This window comes from Lissotriton helveticus, chromosome 2_1, assembly GCF_964261635.1.
Source record: "Lissotriton helveticus chromosome 2_1, aLisHel1.1, whole genome shotgun sequence".
In the NCBI taxonomy this organism is placed as follows: domain Eukaryota; kingdom Metazoa; phylum Chordata; class Amphibia; order Caudata; family Salamandridae; genus Lissotriton; species Lissotriton helveticus.
In genome coordinates, this window is record NC_136059.1 from 59,697,950 (window position 1) to 59,717,874 (window position 19,925).

Below are 19,925 nucleotides of genomic sequence, written 5' to 3' on the forward strand. Positions count from 1 at the left end.
GGATTCAGGCCCAGATCTCTGTACTGGGGTGAATGTATGACATTGTTCTGCATTCTGTCCATCAATTGTTGTTTTTGCATTTGTCACCCCGAGTGGGATGGGTATGCTGAGACGTGAGTCCCATGCTCTCCACACCACTGGAGTCAAGCTATCCAGGCTGATGCAGGCTGATAGCCAGAAACTGGTTCTTGGATGCTTGATTCCAGTCCAGGAAAGACATGGCTTGTCAGATCGGGCTGGACTGTTCCCATGAGGCACAGGGTCAAGGCTGATTTGCATATGGCCATGTCTGACCTTGGGTGGTGTGGAGTGCAAAAAAACGATGGATTTAGGCCCAGATCTCTGTACTGGGGTGAATGTATGACATTGTTCTGCATTCTGTCCATCAATTGTTGTTTTTGCATTCGTCACCCCGAGTGGGATGGGTATGCTCAGACGTGAGTCCCATGTTCTCCACACCAGTGGAGTCAAGCTATCCAGGCTGATGAAGACTGATAGCCAGAAACCGGTCCTTGGATGCTTGATTCCGGTCCAGGAAAGACATGGCTTGGCAGTTCGGGCTGGACTGTTCCCGTGAGGCACAGGATCAAGGCTGATTTGCATATGGCCATGTCTGACCTGGGGTGGTGTGGAGTGCAAGAAACGATGGATTTAGTCCCAGATTTCTGTACTGGGGTGAATGTATGACATTGTTCTGCATTCTGTCCACCAATTGTTGTTTTTGCATTTGTCACCCCGAGTGGGATGGGTATGCTCAGACGTGAGTCCCATGCTCTCCACACCACTGGAATCAAGCTATCCAGGCTGATGAAGGCTGATAGCCAGAAACTGGTCCTTGGATGCTTGATTCCGGTCCAGGAAAGACATGGCTTGGCAGATCGGGCTGGACTGTTCCCATGAGGCAAAGGGTCAAGGCTGATTTGCATATGGCCATGTCTGACCTGGGGTGGTGTGGAGTGCAAAAAAACTATGGATTTAGGCCCAGATCTCTGTACTGGGGTGAATGTATGACATTGTTCTGCATTCTGTCCATCAATTGTTGTTTTTGCATTTGTCACCCCAAGTGGGATGGGTATGCTCAGACGTGAGTCCCATGCTCTCCACACCACTGGAGTCAAGCTATCCAGGCTGATGAAGGCTGATAGCCAGAAACAGGTCCTTGGATGCTTGATTCCGGTCCAGAAAAAGACATGGCTTGGCAGTTCGGGCTGGACTGTTCCCATGAGGCACAGGGTCAAGGCTGATTTGCATATGGCCATGTCTGACCTGGGGTGGTGTGGAGTGCAAAAAAACGATGGATTTAGGCCCAGATCTCTGTACTGGGGTGAATGTATGACATTGTTTTGCCTTCTGTCCATCAATTGTTGTTTTTGCATTTGTCACCCCGAGTGGGACGGGTATGCTCAGACGTCAGTCCCATGCTCTCCACACCACTGGAGTCAAGCTATCCAGGAAGATGAAGGCTGATAGCCAGAAACCGGTCCTCGGATGCTTGATTCCGGTCTAGGAAAGACATGGCTTGACAGTTCGGGCTGGACTGTTCCCATGAGGCACAGGTCAAGGCTGATTTACATATGGCCATGTCTGACCGGGGGTGGTGTGGAGTGCAAATAAATATGGATTTAGGCCCAGATCTCTGTATTGGGGTGAATGTATGACATTGTTCTGCATTCTGTCCATCAATTGTTGTTTTTGCATTTGTCACCCCGAGTGGGATGGGTATGCTCAGACGTGAGTCTCATGCTCTCCACACCACTGAAGTCAAGCTATCCAGGCTGATGAAGGCTGATAGCCAGAAACCGGTCCTTGAATGCTTGATTCCGGTCCAGGAAAGACATGGCTTGGCAGTTCGGGCTGGACTGTTCCCATGAGGCACAGGGTCAAGGCTGATTTGCATATGGCCATGTCTGACCTGGGGTGGTGTGGAGTGCAAAAAAAGATGGATTCAGGCCCAGATCTCTGTACTGGGGTGAATGTATGACATTGTTCTGCATTCTGTCCATCAATTGTTGTTTTTGCATTTGTCACCCCGAGTGGGATGGATATGCTGAGACGTGAGTCCCATGCTCTCCACACCACTGGAGTCAAGCTATCCAGGCTGATGAAGGCTGATAGCCAGAAACTGGTCCTTGGATGCTTGATTCCGGTCCAGGAAAGACATGGCTTGGCAGTTCGGGCTGGACTGTTCCCATGAGGCACAGTGTGAAGGCTGATTTGCATATGGCCATATCTGACCTGGGGTGGTGTGGAGTGCAAAAAAAGATGGATTTAGGCCCATATCTCTGTACTGGGGTGAATGTATGATATTGTTCTGCATTCTGTCCATCAATTGTTGTTTTTGCATTTGTCACCCTGAGTGGGATGGGTATGCTCAGACGTGAGTCTCATGCTCTCCACACCACTGGAGTCAAGCTATCCAGGCTGATGATAGCCAGAAACCGGTCCTTGGATGCTTGATTCTGGTCCAGAAAAGACATGGCTTGGTAGTTCGGGCAGGACTGTTCCCATGAGGCACAGGGTCAAGGCTGATTTGCATATGGCCATGTCTGACCTGGGGTGGTGTGGAGTGTAAAAAAACGATGGATTTAGTCCCAGATCTCTGTACTGGGGTGAATGTATGACATTGTTCTGCATTCTGTCCATCAATTGTTGTTTTTGCATTTGTCAACCCGAGTGGGATTGGTATGCTCAGACGTGAGTCCCATGCTCTCCACACAACTGGAGTCAAGCTATCCAGGCTGATGAAGGTTGATAGCCAGAAACTGGTCCTTGGATGCTTGATTCCGGTCCAGGAAATACATGGCTTGGCAGTTCGGGCTCGACTCTTCCCATGAGGCACAGGGTCAAGGCTGATTTGCATATGGCCCTGTCTGACCTTGAGTGGTGTGGAGTGCAAAAAAACGATGGATTTAGGCCCAGATCTCTGTACTGGGGTGAATGTATGAGATTGTTCTGCATTCTGTCCATCAATTGTTGTTTTTGCATTTGTCACCCCGAGTGGGATGGGTATGCTCAGACGTGAGTCCCATGCTCTCCACACCACTGGAGTCAAGCTATCCAGGCTGATGAAGGCTGATAGCCAGAAACTGGTCCTTGGATGCTTGATTCCGGTCCAGGAAAGACATGGCTTGGCAGAGCGGGCTGGACTGTTCCCATGAGGCAAAGGGTCAAGGCTGATTTGCATATGGCCATGTCTGACCTGGGGTGGTGTGGAGTGCAAAAAAACTATGGATTTAGGCCCAGATCTCTGTACTGGGGTGAATGTATGACATTGTTCTGCATTCTGTCCATCAATTGTTGTTTTTGCATTTGTCACCCCAAGTGGGATGGGTATGCTCAGACGTGAGTCCCATGCTCTCCACACCACTGGAGTCAAGCTATCCAGGCTGATGAAGGCTGATAGCCAGAAACAGGTCCTTGGATGCTTGATTCCGGTCCAGAAAAAGACATGGCTTGGCAGTTCGGGCTGGACTGTTCCCATGAGGCACAGGGTCAAGGCTGATTTGCATATGGCCATGTCTGACCTGGGGTGGTGTGGAGTGCAAAAAAACGATGGATTTAGGCCCAGATCTCTGTACTGGGGTGAATGTATGACATTGTTTTGCCTTCTGTCCATCAATTGTTGTTTTTGCATTTGTCACCCCGAGTGGGACGGGTATGCTCAGACGTCAGTCCCATGCTCTCCACACCACTGGAGTCAAGCTATCCAGGAAGATGAAGGCTGATAGCCAGAAACCGGTCCTCGGATGCTTGATTCCGGTCTAGGAAAGACATGGCTTGGCAGTTCGGGCTGGACTGTTCCCATGAGGCACAGGTCAAGGCTGATTTACATATGGCCATGTCTGACCGGGGGTGGTGTGGAGTGCAAAAAAATATGGATTTAGGCCCAGATCTCTGTATTGGGGTGAATGTATGACATTGTTCTGCATTCTGTCCATCAATTGTTGTTTTTGCATTTGTCACCCCGAGTGGGATGGGTATGCTCAGACGTGAGTCCCATGCTCTCCACACCACTGGAGTCAAGCTAGCCAGGCTGATGAAGGCTGATAGCCAGAAACCGGTCCTTGGATGCTTGATTCCGGTCCAGGAAAGACATGGCTTGGCAGTTCGGGTTGGACTGTTCCCATGAGGCACAGGGTCAAGGCTGATTTGCATATGGGCATGTCTGATCTGGGGTGGTGTGGAGTACAAAAAACGATGGATTTAGGCCCAGATCTCTGTACTGGGGTGAATGTATGACATTGTTCTGCATTCTGTCCATCAATTGTTGTTTTTGCATTTGTCACCCCAGTGGGATGGGTATGCTCAGACGTGAGTCTCATGCTCTCCATACCACTGGAGTCAAGCGTTCCAGGCTGATGAAGGCTGATAGCCAGAAACCGGTCCTTGGATGCTTGATTCCGGTCCAGGAAAGACATGGCTTGGCAGTTCGGGCGGACTGTTCCCATGAGGCACAGGGTCAAGGCTGATTTGCATATGGCCATGTCTGACCTGGGGTGGTGTGGAGTGCATAAAAACGATGGATTTAGGCCCAGATCTCTGTACTGGGGTGAATGTATGACATTGTTTTGCCTTCAGTCCATCAATTGTTGTTTTTGCATTTGTCACCCAGAGTGGGACGGGTATGCTCAGACGTCAGTCCCATGCTCTCCACACCACTGGAGTCAAGCTATCCAGGAAGATGAAGGCTGATAGCCAGAAACCGGTCCTCGGATGCTTGATTCCGGTCTAGGAAAGACATGGCTTGGCAGTTCGGGCTGGACTGTTCCCATGAGGCACAGGTCAAGGCTGATTTACATATGGCCATGTCTGACCGGGGGTGGTGTGGAGTGCAAAAAAATATGGATTTAGGCCCAGATCTCTGTATTGGGGTGAATGTATGACATTGTTCTGCATTCTGTCCATCAATTGTTGTTTTTGCATTTGTCACCCCGAGTGGGATGGGTATGCTCAGACGTGAGTCTCATGCTCTCCACACAACTTCAGTCAAGCTATCCAGGCTGATGAAGGCTGATAGCCAGAAACCGGTCCTTGAATGCTTGATTCCGGTCCAGGAAAGACATGGCTTGGCAGTTCGGGCTGGACTGTTCCCATGAGGCACTGGGTCAAGGCTGATTTGCATATGGCCATGTCTGACCTGGGGTTGTGTGGAGTGCAAAAAAAGGTGGATTCAGGCCCAGATCTCTGTACTGGGGTGAATGTATGACATTGTTCTGCATTCTGTCCATCAATTGTTGTTTTTGCATTTGTCACCCCGAGTGGGATGGGTATGCTGAGACGTGAGTCCCATGCTCTCCACACCACTGGAGTCAAGCTATCCAGGCTGATGCAGGCTGATAGCCAGAAACTGGTTCTTGGATGCTTGATTCCAGTCCAGGAAAGACATGGCTTGTCAGATCGGGCTGGACTGTTCCCATGAGGCACAGGGTCAAGGCTGATTTGCATATGGCCATGTCTGACCTTGGGTGGTGTGGAGTGCAAAAAAACGATGGATTTAGGCCCAGATCTCTGTACTGGGGTGAATGTATGACATTGTTCTGCATTCTGTCCATCAATTGTTGTTTTTGCATTCGTCACCCCGAGTGGGATGGGTATGCTCAGACGTGAGTCCCATGTTCTCCACACCAGTGGAGTCAAGCTATCCAGGCTGATGAAGACTGATAGCCAGAAACCGGTCCTTGGATGCTTGATTCCGGTCCAGGAAAGACATGGCTTGGCAGTTCGGGCTGGACTGTTCCCGTGAGGCACAGGATCAAGGCTGATTTGCATATGGCCATGTCTGACCTGGGGTGGTGTGGAGTGCAAGAAACGATGGATTTAGTCCCAGATTTCTGTACTGGGGTGAATGTATGACATTGTTCTGCATTCTGTCCACCAATTGTTGTTTTTGCATTTGTCACCCCGAGTGGGATGGGTATGCTCAGACGTGAGTCCCATGCTCTCCACACCACTGGAATCAAGCTATCCAGGCTGATGAAGGCTGATAGCCAGAAACTGGTCCTTGGATGCTTGATTCCGGTCCAGGAAAGACATGGCTTGGCAGATCGGGCTGGACTGTTCCCATGAGGCAAAGGGTCAAGGCTGATTTGCATATGGCCATGTCTGACCTGGGGTGGTGTGGAGTGCAAAAAAACTATGGATTTAGGCCCAGATCTCTGTACTGGGGTGAATGTATGACATTGTTCTGCATTCTGTCCATCAATTGTTGTTTTTGCATTTGTCACCCCAAGTGGGATGGGTATGCTCAGACGTGAGTCCCATGCTCTCCACACCACTGGAGTCAAGCTATCCAGGCTGATGAAGGCTGATAGCCAGAAACAGGTCCTTGGATGCTTGATTCCGGTCCAGAAAAAGACATGGCTTGGCAGTTCGGGCTGGACTGTTCCCATGAGGCACAGGGTCAAGGCTGATTTGCATATGGCCATGTCTGACCTGGGGTGGTGTGGAGTGCAAAAAAACGATGGATTTAGGCCCAGATCTCTGTACTGGGGTGAATGTATGACATTGTTTTGCCTTCTGTCCATCAATTGTTGTTTTTGCATTTGTCACCCCGAGTGGGACGGGTATGCTCAGACGTCAGTCCCATGCTCTCCACACCACTGGAGTCAAGCTATCCAGGAAGATGAAGGCTGATAGCCAGAAACCGGTCCTCGGATGCTTGATTCCGGTCTAGGAAAGACATGGCTTGACAGTTCGGGCTGGACTGTTCCCATGAGGCACAGGTCAAGGCTGATTTACATATGGCCATGTCTGACCGGGGGTGGTGTGGAGTGCAAATAAATATGGATTTAGGCCCAGATCTCTGTATTGGGGTGAATGTATGACATTGTTCTGCATTCTGTCCATCAATTGTTGTTTTTGCATTTGTCACCCCGAGTGGGATGGGTATGCTCAGACGTGAGTCTCATGCTCTCCACACCACTGAAGTCAAGCTATCCAGGCTGATGAAGGCTGATAGCCAGAAACCGGTCCTTGAATGCTTGATTCCGGTCCAGGAAAGACATGGCTTGGCAGTTCGGGCTGGACTGTTCCCATGAGGCACAGGGTCAAGGCTGATTTGCATATGGCCATGTCTGACCTGGGGTGGTGTGGAGTGCAAAAAAAGATGGATTCAGGCCCAGATCTCTGTACTGGGGTGAATGTATGACATTGTTCTGCATTCTGTCCATCAATTGTTGTTTTTGCATTTGTCACCCCGAGTGGGATGGATATGCTGAGACGTGAGTCCCATGCTCTCCACACCACTGGAGTCAAGCTATCCAGGCTGATGAAGGCTGATAGCCAGAAACTGGTCCTTGGATGCTTGATTCCGGTCCAGGAAAGACATGGCTTGGCAGTTCGGGCTGGACTGTTCCCATGAGGCACAGTGTGAAGGCTGATTTGCATATGGCCATATCTGACCTGGGGTGGTGTGGAGTGCAAAAAAAGATGGATTTAGGCCCATATCTCTGTACTGGGGTGAATGTATGATATTGTTCTGCATTCTGTCCATCAATTGTTGTTTTTGCATTTGTCACCCTGAGTGGGATGGGTATGCTCAGACGTGAGTCTCATGCTCTCCACACCACTGGAGTCAAGCTATCCAGGCTGATGATAGCCAGAAACCGGTCCTTGGATGCTTGATTCTGGTCCAGAAAAGACATGGCTTGGTAGTTCGGGCAGGACTGTTCCCATGAGGCACAGGGTCAAGGCTGATTTGCATATGGCCATGTCTGACCTGGGGTGGTGTGGAGTGTAAAAAAACGATGGATTTAGTCCCAGATCTCTGTACTGGGGTGAATGTATGACATTGTTCTGCATTCTGTCCATCAATTGTTGTTTTTGCATTTGTCAACCCGAGTGGGATTGGTATGCTCAGACGTGAGTCCCATGCTCTCCACACAACTGGAGTCAAGCTATCCAGGCTGATGAAGGTTGATAGCCAGAAACTGGTCCTTGGATGCTTGATTCCGGTCCAGGAAATACATGGCTTGGCAGTTCGGGCTCGACTCTTCCCATGAGGCACAGGGTCAAGGCTGATTTGCATATGGCCCTGTCTGACCTTGAGTGGTGTGGAGTGCAAAAAAACGATGGATTTAGGCCCAGATCTCTGTACTGGGGTGAATGTATGAGATTGTTCTGCATTCTGTCCATCAATTGTTGTTTTTGCATTTGTCACCCCGAGTGGGATGGGTATGCTCAGACGTGAGTCCCATGCTCTCCACACCACTGGAGTCAAGCTATCCAGGCTGATGAAGGCTGATAGCCAGAAACTGGTCCTTGGATGCTTGATTCCGGTCCAGGAAAGACATGGCTTGGCAGAGCGGGCTGGACTGTTCCCATGAGGCAAAGGGTCAAGGCTGATTTGCATATGGCCATGTCTGACCTGGGGTGGTGTGGAGTGCAAAAAAACTATGGATTTAGGCCCAGATCTCTGTACTGGGGTGAATGTATGACATTGTTCTGCATTCTGTCCATCAATTGTTGTTTTTGCATTTGTCACCCCAAGTGGGATGGGTATGCTCAGACGTGAGTCCCATGCTCTCCACACCACTGGAGTCAAGCTATCCAGGCTGATGAAGGCTGATAGCCAGAAACAGGTCCTTGGATGCTTGATTCCGGTCCAGAAAAAGACATGGCTTGGCAGTTCGGGCTGGACTGTTCCCATGAGGCACAGGGTCAAGGCTGATTTGCATATGGCCATGTCTGACCTGGGGTGGTGTGGAGTGCAAAAAAACGATGGATTTAGGCCCAGATCTCTGTACTGGGGTGAATGTATGACATTGTTTTGCCTTCTGTCCATCAATTGTTGTTTTTGCATTTGTCACCCCGAGTGGGACGGGTATGCTCAGACGTCAGTCCCATGCTCTCCACACCACTGGAGTCAAGCTATCCAGGAAGATGAAGGCTGATAGCCAGAAACCGGTCCTCGGATGCTTGATTCCGGTCTAGGAAAGACATGGCTTGGCAGTTCGGGCTGGACTGTTCCCATGAGGCACAGGTCAAGGCTGATTTACATATGGCCATGTCTGACCGGGGGTGGTGTGGAGTGCAAAAAAATATGGATTTAGGCCCAGATCTCTGTATTGGGGTGAATGTATGACATTGTTCTGCATTCTGTCCATCAATTGTTGTTTTTGCATTTGTCACCCCGAGTGGGATGGGTATGCTCAGACGTGAGTCCCATGCTCTCCACACCACTGGAGTCAAGCTAGCCAGGCTGATGAAGGCTGATAGCCAGAAACCGGTCCTTGGATGCTTGATTCCGGTCCAGGAAAGACATGGCTTGGCAGTTCGGGTTGGACTGTTCCCATGAGGCACAGGGTCAAGGCTGATTTGCATATGGGCATGTCTGATCTGGGGTGGTGTGGAGTACAAAAAACGATGGATTTAGGCCCAGATCTCTGTACTGGGGTGAATGTATGACATTGTTCTGCATTCTGTCCATCAATTGTTGTTTTTGCATTTGTCACCCCAGTGGGATGGGTATGCTCAGACGTGAGTCTCATGCTCTCCATACCACTGGAGTCAAGCGTTCCAGGCTGATGAAGGCTGATAGCCAGAAACCGGTCCTTGGATGCTTGATTCCGGTCCAGGAAAGACATGGCTTGGCAGTTCGGGCGGACTGTTCCCATGAGGCACAGGGTCAAGGCTGATTTGCATATGGCCATGTCTGACCTGGGGTGGTGTGGAGTGCATAAAAACGATGGATTTAGGCCCAGATCTCTGTACTGGGGTGAATGTATGACATTGTTTTGCCTTCAGTCCATCAATTGTTGTTTTTGCATTTGTCACCCAGAGTGGGACGGGTATGCTCAGACGTCAGTCCCATGCTCTCCACACCACTGGAGTCAAGCTATCCAGGAAGATGAAGGCTGATAGCCAGAAACCGGTCCTCGGATGCTTGATTCCGGTCTAGGAAAGACATGGCTTGGCAGTTCGGGCTGGACTGTTCCCATGAGGCACAGGTCAAGGCTGATTTACATATGGCCATGTCTGACCGGGGGTGGTGTGGAGTGCAAAAAAATATGGATTTAGGCCCAGATCTCTGTATTGGGGTGAATGTATGACATTGTTCTGCATTCTGTCCATCAATTGTTGTTTTTGCATTTGTCACCCCGAGTGGGATGGGTATGCTCAGACGTGAGTCTCATGCTCTCCACACAACTTCAGTCAAGCTATCCAGGCTGATGAAGGCTGATAGCCAGAAACCGGTCCTTGAATGCTTGATTCCGGTCCAGGAAAGACATGGCTTGGCAGTTCGGGCTGGACTGTTCCCATGAGGCACTGGGTCAAGGCTGATTTGCATATGGCCATGTCTGACCTGGGGTGGTGTGGAGTGCAAAAAAAGGTGGATTCAGGCCCAGATCTCTGTACTGGGGTGAATGTATGACATTGTTCTGCATTCTGTCCATCAATTGTTGTTTTTGCATTTGTCACCCCGAGTGGGATGGGTATGCTGAGACGTGAGTCCCATGCTCTCCACACCACTGGAGTCAAGCTATCCAGGCTGATGCAGGCTGATAGCCAGAAACTGGTTCTTGGATGCTTGATTCCAGTCCAGGAAAGACATGGCTTGTCAGATCGGGCTGGACTGTTCCCATGAGGCACAGGGTCAAGGCTGATTTGCATATGGCCATGTCTGACCTTGGGTGGTGTGGAGTGCAAAAAAACGATGGATTTAGGCCCAGATCTCTGTACTGGGGTGAATATATGACATTGTTCTGCATTCTGTCCATCAATTGTTGTTTTTGCATTCGTCACCCCGAGTGGGATGGGTATGCTCAGACGTGAGTCCCATGTTCTCCACACCAGTGGAGTCAAGCTATCCAGGCTGATGAAGACTGATAGCCAGAAACCGGTCCTTGGATGCTTGATTCCGGTCCAGGAAAGACATGGCTTGGCAGTTCGGGCTGGACTGTTCCCGTGAGGCACAGGATCAAGGCTGATTTGCATATGGCCATGTCTGACCTGGGGTGGTGTGGAGTGCAAGAAACGATGGATTTAGTCCCAGATTTCTGTACTGGGGTGAATGTATGACATTGTTCTGCATTCTGTCCACCAATTGTTGTTTTTGCATTTGTCACCCCGAGTGGGATGGGTATGCTCAGACGTGAGTCCCATGCTCTCCACACCACTGGAATCAAGCTATCCAGGCTGATGAAGGCTGATAGCCAGAAACTGGTCCTTGGATGCTTGATTCCGGTCCAGGAAAGACATGGCTTGGCAGATCGGGCTGGACTGTTCCCATGAGGCAAAGGGTCAAGGCTGATTTGCATATGGCCATGTCTGACCTGGGGTGGTGTGGAGTGCAAAAAAACTATGGATTTAGGCCCAGACATCTGTACTGGGGTGAATGTATGACATTGTTCTGCATTCTGTCCATCAATTGTTGTTTTTGCATTTGTCACCCCAAGTGGGATGGGTATGCTCAGACGTGAGTCCCATGCTCTCCACACCACTGGAGTCAAGCTATCCAGGCTGATGAAGGCTGATAGCCAGAAACAGGTCCTTGGATGCTTGATTCCGGTCCAGAAAAAGACATGGCTTGGCAGTTCGGGCTGGACTGTTCCCATGAGGCACAGGGTCAAGGCTGATTTGCATATGGCCATGTCTGACCTGGGGTGGTGTGGAGTGCAAAAAAACGATGGATTTAGGCCCAGATCTCTGTACTGGGGTGAATGTATGACATTGTTTTGCCTTCTGTCCATCAATTGTTGTTTTTGCATTTGTCACCCCGAGTGGGACGGGTATGCTCAGACGTCAGTCCCATGCTCTCCACACCACTGGAGTCAAGCTATCCAGGAAGATGAAGGCTGATAGCCAGAAACCGGTCCTCGGATGCTTGATTCCGGTCTAGGAAAGACATGGCTTGGCAGTTCGGGCTGGACTGTTCCCATGAGGCACAGGTCAAGGCTGATTTACATATGGCCATGTCTGACCGGGGGTGGTGTGGAGTGCAAAAAAATATGGATTTAGGCCCAGATCTCTGTATTGGGGTGAATGTATGACATTGTTCTGCATTCTGTCCATCAATTGTTGTTTTTGCATTTGTCACCCCGAGTGGGATGGGTATGCTCAGACGTGAGTCTCATGCTCTCCACACCACTGAAGTCAAGCTATCCAGGCTGATGAAGGCTGATAGCCAGAAACCGGTCCTTGAATGCTTGATTCCGGTCCAGGAAAGACATGGCTTGGCAGTTCGGGCTGGACTGTTCCCATGAGGCACAGGGTCAAGGCTGATTTGCATATGGCCATGTCTGACCTGGGGTGGTGTGGAGTGCAAAAAAAGATGGATTCAGGCCCAGATCTCTGTACTGGGGTGAATGTATGACATTGTTCTGCATTCTGTCCATCAATTGTTGTTTTTGCATTTGTCACCCCGAGTGGGATGGGTATGCTGAGACGTGAGTCCCATGCTCTCCACACCACTGGAGTCAAGCTATCCAGGCTGATGAAGGCTGATAGCCAGAAACTGGTCCTTGGATGCTTGATTCCGGTCCAGGAAAGACATGGCTTGGCAGTTCGGGCTGGACTGTTCCCATGAGGCACAGTGTGAAGGCTGATTTGCATATGGCCATATCTGACCTGGGGTGGTGTGGAGTGCAAAAAAAGATGGATTTAGGCTCATATCTCTGTACTGGGGTGAATGTATGATATTGTTCTGCATTCTGTCCATCAATTGTTGTTTTTGCATTTGTCACCCTGAGTGGGATGGGTATGCTCAGACGTGAGTCTCATGCTCTCCACACCACTGGAGTCAAGCTATCCAGGCTGATGATAGCCAGAAACCGGTCCTTGGATGCTTGATTCTGGTCCAGAAAAGACATGGCTTGGTAGTTCGGGCAGGACTGTTCCCATGAGGCACAGGGTCAAGGCTGATTTGCATATGGCCATGTCTGACCTGGGGTGGTGTGGAGTGTAAAAAAACGATGGATTTAGTCCCAGATCTCTGTACTGGGGTGAATGTATGACATTGTTCTGCATTCTGTCCATCAATTGTTGTTTTTGCATTTGTCAACCCGAGTGGGATTGGTATGCTCAGACGTGAGTCCCATGCTCTCCACACAACTGGAGTCAAGCTATCCAGGCTGATGAAGGTTGATAGCCAGAAACTGGTCCTTGGATGCTTGATTCCGGTCCAGGAAATACATGGCTTGGCAGTTCGGGCTCGACTCTTCCCATGAGGCACAGGGTCAAGGCTGATTTGCATATGGCCCTGTCTGACCTTGAGTGGTGTGGAGTGCAAAAAAACGATGGATTTAGGCCCAGATCTCTGTACTGGGGTGAATGTATGAGATTGTTCTGCATTCCGTCCATCAATTGTTGTTTTTGCATTTGTCACCCCGAGTGGGATGGGTATGCTCAGACGTGAGTCCCATGCTCTCCACACCACTGGAGTCAAGCTATCCAGGCTGATGAAGGCTGATAGCCAGAAACAGGTCCTTGGATGCTTGATTCCGGTCCAGAAAAAGACATGGCTTGGCAGTTCGGGCTGGACTGTTCCCATGAGGCACAGGGTCAAGGCTGATTTGCATATGGCCATGTCTGACCTGGGGTGGTGTGGAGTGCAAAAAAACGATGGATTTAGGCCCAGATCTCTGTACTGGGGTGAATGTATGACATTGTTTTGCCTTCTGTCCATCAATTGTTGTTTTTGCATTTGTCACCCCGAGTGGGACGGGTATGCTCAGACGTCAGTCCCATGCTCTCCACACCACTGGAGTCAAGCTATCCAGGAAGATGAAGGCTGATAGCCAGAAACCGGTCCTCGGATGCTTGATTCCGGTCTAGGAAAGACATGGCTTGGCAGTTCGGGCTGGACTGTTCCCATGAGGCACAGGTCAAGGCTGATTTACATATGGCCATGTCTGACCGGGGGTGGTGTGGAGTGCAAAAAAATATGGATTTAGGCCCAGATCTCTGTATTGGGGTGAATGTATGACATTGTTCTGCATTCTGTCCATCAATTGTTGTTTTTGCATTTGTCACCCCGAGTGGGATGGGTATGCTCAGACGTGAGTCCCATGCTCTCCACACCACTGGAGTCAAGCTAGCCAGGCTGATGAAGGCTGATAGCCAGAAACCGGTCCTTGGATGCTTGATTCCGGTCCAGGAAAGACATGGCTTGGCAGTTCGGGTTGGACTGTTCCCATGAGGCACAGGGTCAAGGCTGATTTGCATATGGGCATGTCTGATCTGGGGTGGTGTGGAGTACAAAAAACGATGGATTTAGGCCCAGATCTCTGTACTGGGGTGAATGTATGACATTGTTCTGCATTCTGTCCATCAATTGTTGTTTTTGCATTTGTCACCCCAGTGGGATGGGTATGCTCAGACGTGAGTCTCATGCTCTCCATACCACTGGAGTCAAGCGTTCCAGGCTGATGAAGGCTGATAGCCAGAAACCGGTCCTTGGATGCTTGATTCCGGTCCAGGAAAGACATGGCTTGGCAGTTCGGGCGGACTGTTCCCATGAGGCACAGGGTCAAGGCTGATTTGCATATGGCCATGTCTGACCTGGGGTGGTGTGGAGTGCATAAAAACGATGGATTTAGGCCCAGATCTCTGTACTGGGGTGAATGTATGACATTGTTTTGCCTTCAGTCCATCAATTGTTGTTTTTGCATTTGTCACCCAGAGTGGGACGGGTATGCTCAGACGTCAGTCCCATGCTCTCCACACCACTGGAGTCAAGCTATCCAGGAAGATGAAGGCTGATAGCCAGAAACCGGTCCTCGGATGCTTGATTCCGGTCTAGGAAAGACATGGCTTGGCAGTTCGGGCTGGACTGTTCCCATGAGGCACAGGTCAAGGCTGATTTACATATGGCCATGTCTGACCGGGGGTGGTGTGGAGTGCAAAAAAATATGGATTTAGGCCCAGATCTCTGTATTGGGGTGAATGTATGACATTGTTCTGCATTCTGTCCATCAATTGTTGTTTTTGCATTTGTCACCCCGAGTGGGATGGGTATGCTCAGACGTGAGTCTCATGCTCTCCACACAACTTCAGTCAAGCTATCCAGGCTGATGAAGGCTGATAGCCAGAAACCGGTCCTTGAATGCTTGATTCCGGTCCAGGAAAGACATGGCTTGGCAGTTCGGGCTGGACTGTTCCCATGAGGCACTGGGTCAAGGCTGATTTGCATATGGCCATGTCTGACCTGGGGTGGTGTGGAGTGCAAAAAAAGGTGGATTCAGGCCCAGATCTCTGTACTGGGGTGAATGTATGACATTGTTCTGCATTCTGTCCATCAATTGTTGTGTTTGCATTTGTCACCCCGAGTGGGATGGGTATGCTGAGACGTGAGTCCCATGCTCTCCACACCACTGGAGTCAAGCTATCCAGGCTGATGCAGGCTGATAGCCAGAAACTGGTTCTTGGATGCTTGATTCCAGTCCAGGAAAGACATGGCTTGTCAGATCGGGCTGGACTGTTCCCATGAGGCACAGGGTCAAGGCTGATTTGCATATGGCCATGTCTGACATTGGGTGGTGTGGAGTGCAAAAAAACGATGGATTTAGGCCCAGATCTCTGTACTGGGGTGAATGTATGACATTGTTCTGCATTCTGTCCATCAATTGTTGTTTTTGCATTCGTCACCCCGAGTGGGATGGGTATGCTCAGACGTGAGTCCCATGTTCTCCACACCAGTGGAGTCAAGCTATCCAGGCTGATGAAGACTGATAGCCAGAAACCGGTCCTTGGATGCTTGATTCCGGTCCAGGAAAGACATGGCTTGGCAGTTCGGGCTGGACTGTTCCCGTGAGGCACAGGATCAAGGCTGATTTGCATATGGCCATGTCTGACCTGGGGTGGTGTGGAGTGCAAGAAACGATGGATTTAGTCCCAGATTTCTGTACTGGGGTGAATGTATGACATTGTTCTGCATTCTGTCCACCAATTGTTGTTTTTGCATTTGTCACCCCGAGTGGGATGGGTATGCTCAGACGTGAGTCCCATGCTCTCCACACCACTGGAGTCAAGCTATCCAGGCTGATGAAGGCTGATAGCCAGAAACTGGTCCTTGGATGCTTGATTCCGGTCCAGGAAAGACATGGCTTGGCAGATCGGGCTGGACTGTTCCCATGAGGCAAAGGGTCAAGGCTGATTTGCATATGGCCATGTCTGACCTGGGGTGGTGTGGAGTGCAAAAAAACTATGGATTTAGGCCCAGATCTCTGTACTGGGGTGAATGTATGACATTGTTCTGCATTCTGTCCATCAATTGTTGTTTTTGCATTTGTCACCCCAAGTGGGATGGGTATGCTCAGACGTGAGTCCCATGCTCTCCACACCACTGGAGTCAAGCTATCCAGGCTGATGAAGGCTGATAGCCAGAAACAGGTCCTTGGATGCTTGATTCCGGTCCAGAAAAAGACATGGCTTGGCAGTTCGGGCTGGACTGTTCCCATGAGGCACAGGGTCAAGGCTGATTTGCATATGGCCATGTCTGACCTGGGGTGGTGTGGAGTGCAAAAAAACGATGGATTTAGGCCCAGATCTCTGTACTGGGGTGAATGTATGACATTGTTTTGCCTTCTGTCCATCAATTGTTGTTTTTGCATTTGTCACCCCGAGTGGGACGGGTATGCTCAGACGTCAGTCCCATGCTCTCCACACCACTGGAGTCAAGCTATCCAGGAAGATGAAGGCTGATAGCCAGAAACCGGTCCTCGGATGCTTGATTCCGGTCTAGGAAAGACATGGCTTGGCAGTTCGGGCTGGACTGTTTCCATGAGGCACAGGTCAAGGCTGATTTACATATGGCCATGTCTGACCGGCGGTGGTGTGGAGTGCAAAAAAATATGGATTTAGGCCCAGATCTCTGTATTGGGGTGAATGTATGACATTGTTCTGCATTCTGTCCATCAATTGTTGTTTTTGCATTTGTCACCCCGAGTGGGATGGGTATGCTCAGACGTGAGTCTCATGCTCTCCACACCACTGAAGTCAAGCTATCCAGGCTGATGAAGGCTGATAGCCAGAAACCGGTCCTTGAATGCTTGATTCCGGTCCAGGAAAGACATGGCTTGGCAGTTCGGGCTGGACTGTTCCCATGAGGCACAGGGTCAAGGCTGATTTGCATATGGCCATGTCTGACCTGGGGTGGTGTGGAGTGCAAAAAAAGATGGATTCAGGCCCAGATCTCTGTACTGGGGTGAATGTATGACATTGTTCTGCATTCTGTCCATCAATTGTTGTTTTTGCATTTGTCACCCCGAGTGGGATGGGTATGCTGAGACGTGAGTCCCATGCTCTCCACACCACTGGAGTCAAGCTATCCAGGCTGATGAAGGCTGATAGCCAGAAACTGGTTCTTGGATGCTTGATTCCAGTCCAGGAAAGACATGGCTTGTCAGATCGGGCTGGACTGTTCCCATGAGGCACAGGGTCAAGGCTGATTTGCATATGGCCATGTCTGACCTTGGGTGGTGTGGAGTGCAAAAAAACGATGGATTTAGGCCCAGATCTCTGTACTGGGGTGAATGTATGACATTGTTCTGCATTCTGTCCATCAATTGTTGTTGTTGCATTCGTCACCCCGAGTGGGATGGGTATGCTCAGATGTGAGTCCCATGTTCTCCACACCAGTGGAGTCAAGCTATCCAGGCTGATGAAGACTGATAGCCAGAAACCGGTCCTTGGATGCTTGATTCCGGTCCAGGAAAGACATGGCTTGGCAGTTCGGGCTGGACTGTTCCCATGAGGCACAGTGTCAAGGCTGATTTGCATATGGCCATATCTGACCTGGGGTGGTGTGGAGTGCAAAAAAAATGGATGTAGGCCCATATCTCTGTACTGGGGTGAATGTATGATATTGTTCTGCATTCTGTCCATCAATTGTTGTTTTTGCATTTGTCACCCTGAGTGGGATGGGTATGCTCAGACGTGAGTCTCATGCTCTCCACACCACTGGAGTCAAGCTATCCAGGCTGATGATAGCCAGAAACCGGTCCTTGGATGCTTGATTCTGGTCCAGAAAAGACATGGCTTGGTAGTTCGGGCAGGACTGTTCCCATGAGGCACAGGGTCAAGGCTGATTTGCATATGGCCATGTCTGACCTGGGGTGGTGTGGAGTGTAAAAAAACGATGGATTTAGTCCCAGATCTCTGTACTGGGGTGAATGTATGACATTGTTCTGCATTCTGTCCATCAATTGTTGTTTTTGCATTTGTCAACCACAGTGGGATTGGTATGCTCAGACGTGAGTCCCATGCTCTCCACACAACTGGAGTCAAGCTATCCAGGCTGATGAAGGTTGATAGCCAGAAACTGGTCCTTGGATGCTTGATTCCGGTCCAGGAAATACATGGCTTGGCAGTTCGGGCTCGACTCTTCCCATGAGGCACAGGGTCAAGGCTGATTTGCATATGGCCCTGTCTGACCTTGAGTGGTGTGGAGTGCAAAAAAACGATGGATTTAGGCCCAGATCTCTGTACTGGGGTGAATGTATGAGATTGTTCTGCATTCTGTCCATCAATTGTTGTTTTTGCATTTGTCACCCCGAGTGGGATGGGTATGCTCAGACGTGAGTCCCATGCTCTCCACACCACTGGAGTCAAGCTATCCAGGCTGATGAAGGCTGATAGCCAGAAACTGGTCCTTGGATGCTTGATTCCGGTCCAGGAAAGACATGGCTTGGCAGAGCGGGCTGGACTGTTCCCATGAGGCACAGGGTCAAGGCTGATTTGCATATGGCCATGTCTGACCTTGGGTGGTGTGGAGTGCAAATAAACGATGGATTTAGGCCCAGATCTCTGTACTGGGGTGAATGTATGACATTGGTCTGCATTCTGTCCATCAATTGTTATTTTTGCATTTGTCACCCCGAGTGGGATGGGTATGCTCAGACGTGAGTTCCATGCTCTCCACACCACTGGAGTCAAGCTATCCAGGCTGATGAAGGCTGATAGCCAGAAACCGGACCTTGGATGCTTGATTCCGGTCCAGGAAAGTCATGGTTTGGCAGTTCGGGCTGGACTGTTCCCATGAGGCACAGGGTCAATGCTGATTTGCATATGGCCATGTCTGACCTGGGGTGGTGTGGAGTGCAAAAAAAAGATGGATTTAGGCCCAGATCTCTGTACTGGGGTGAATGTATGACATTGTTCTGCATTCTGTCCATCAATTGTTGTTTTTGCATTTGTCACCTTGAGTGGGATGGGTATGCTCAGACGTGAGTCCCATGCTCTGCACACCACTGGAGTCAAGCTATCCAGGCTGATGAAGGCTGATAGCCAGAAACCGGTCATGGATGCTTGATTCTGGTCCAGGAAAGACATGGCTTGGCAGTTCGGGCTGGACTGTTCCCGTGAGGCACAGGATCAAGGCTGATTTGCATATGGCCATGTCAGACCTGGGGTGATGTGGAGTGCAAGAAACGATGCATTTAGGCCCTGATCTCTGTACTGGGGTGAATGTATGACATTGTTCTGCATTCTGTCCATCAATTGTTATTTTTGCATTTGTCACCCCGAGTGGGATGGGTATGCTCAGACGTGAGTCTCATGCTCTCCACACCACTGAAGTCAAGCTATCCAGGCTGATGAAGGCTGATAGCCAGAAACCGGTCCTTGAATGCTTTATTCCGGTCCAGGAAAGACATGGCTTGGCAGTTCGGGCTGGACTGTTCCCATGAGGCACAGGGTCAAGGCTGATTTTCATATGGCCATGTCTGACCTGGGGTGGTGTGGAGTGCAAAAAAAGATGGATTTAAGCCCAGATCTCTGTACTGGGGTGAATGTATGACATTGTTCTGCATTCTGTCCATCAATTGTTGTTTTTGCATGTGTAACCCGAGTGGGATGGGTATGCTCAGACGTGAGTCTCATGCTCTCCACACCACTGGAGTCAAGCTATCCAGGCTGATGAAGGCTGATAGCCAGAACCCGGTCCTTGGATGCTTGATTCCGGTCCAGGAAAGACATGGCTTGGCAGT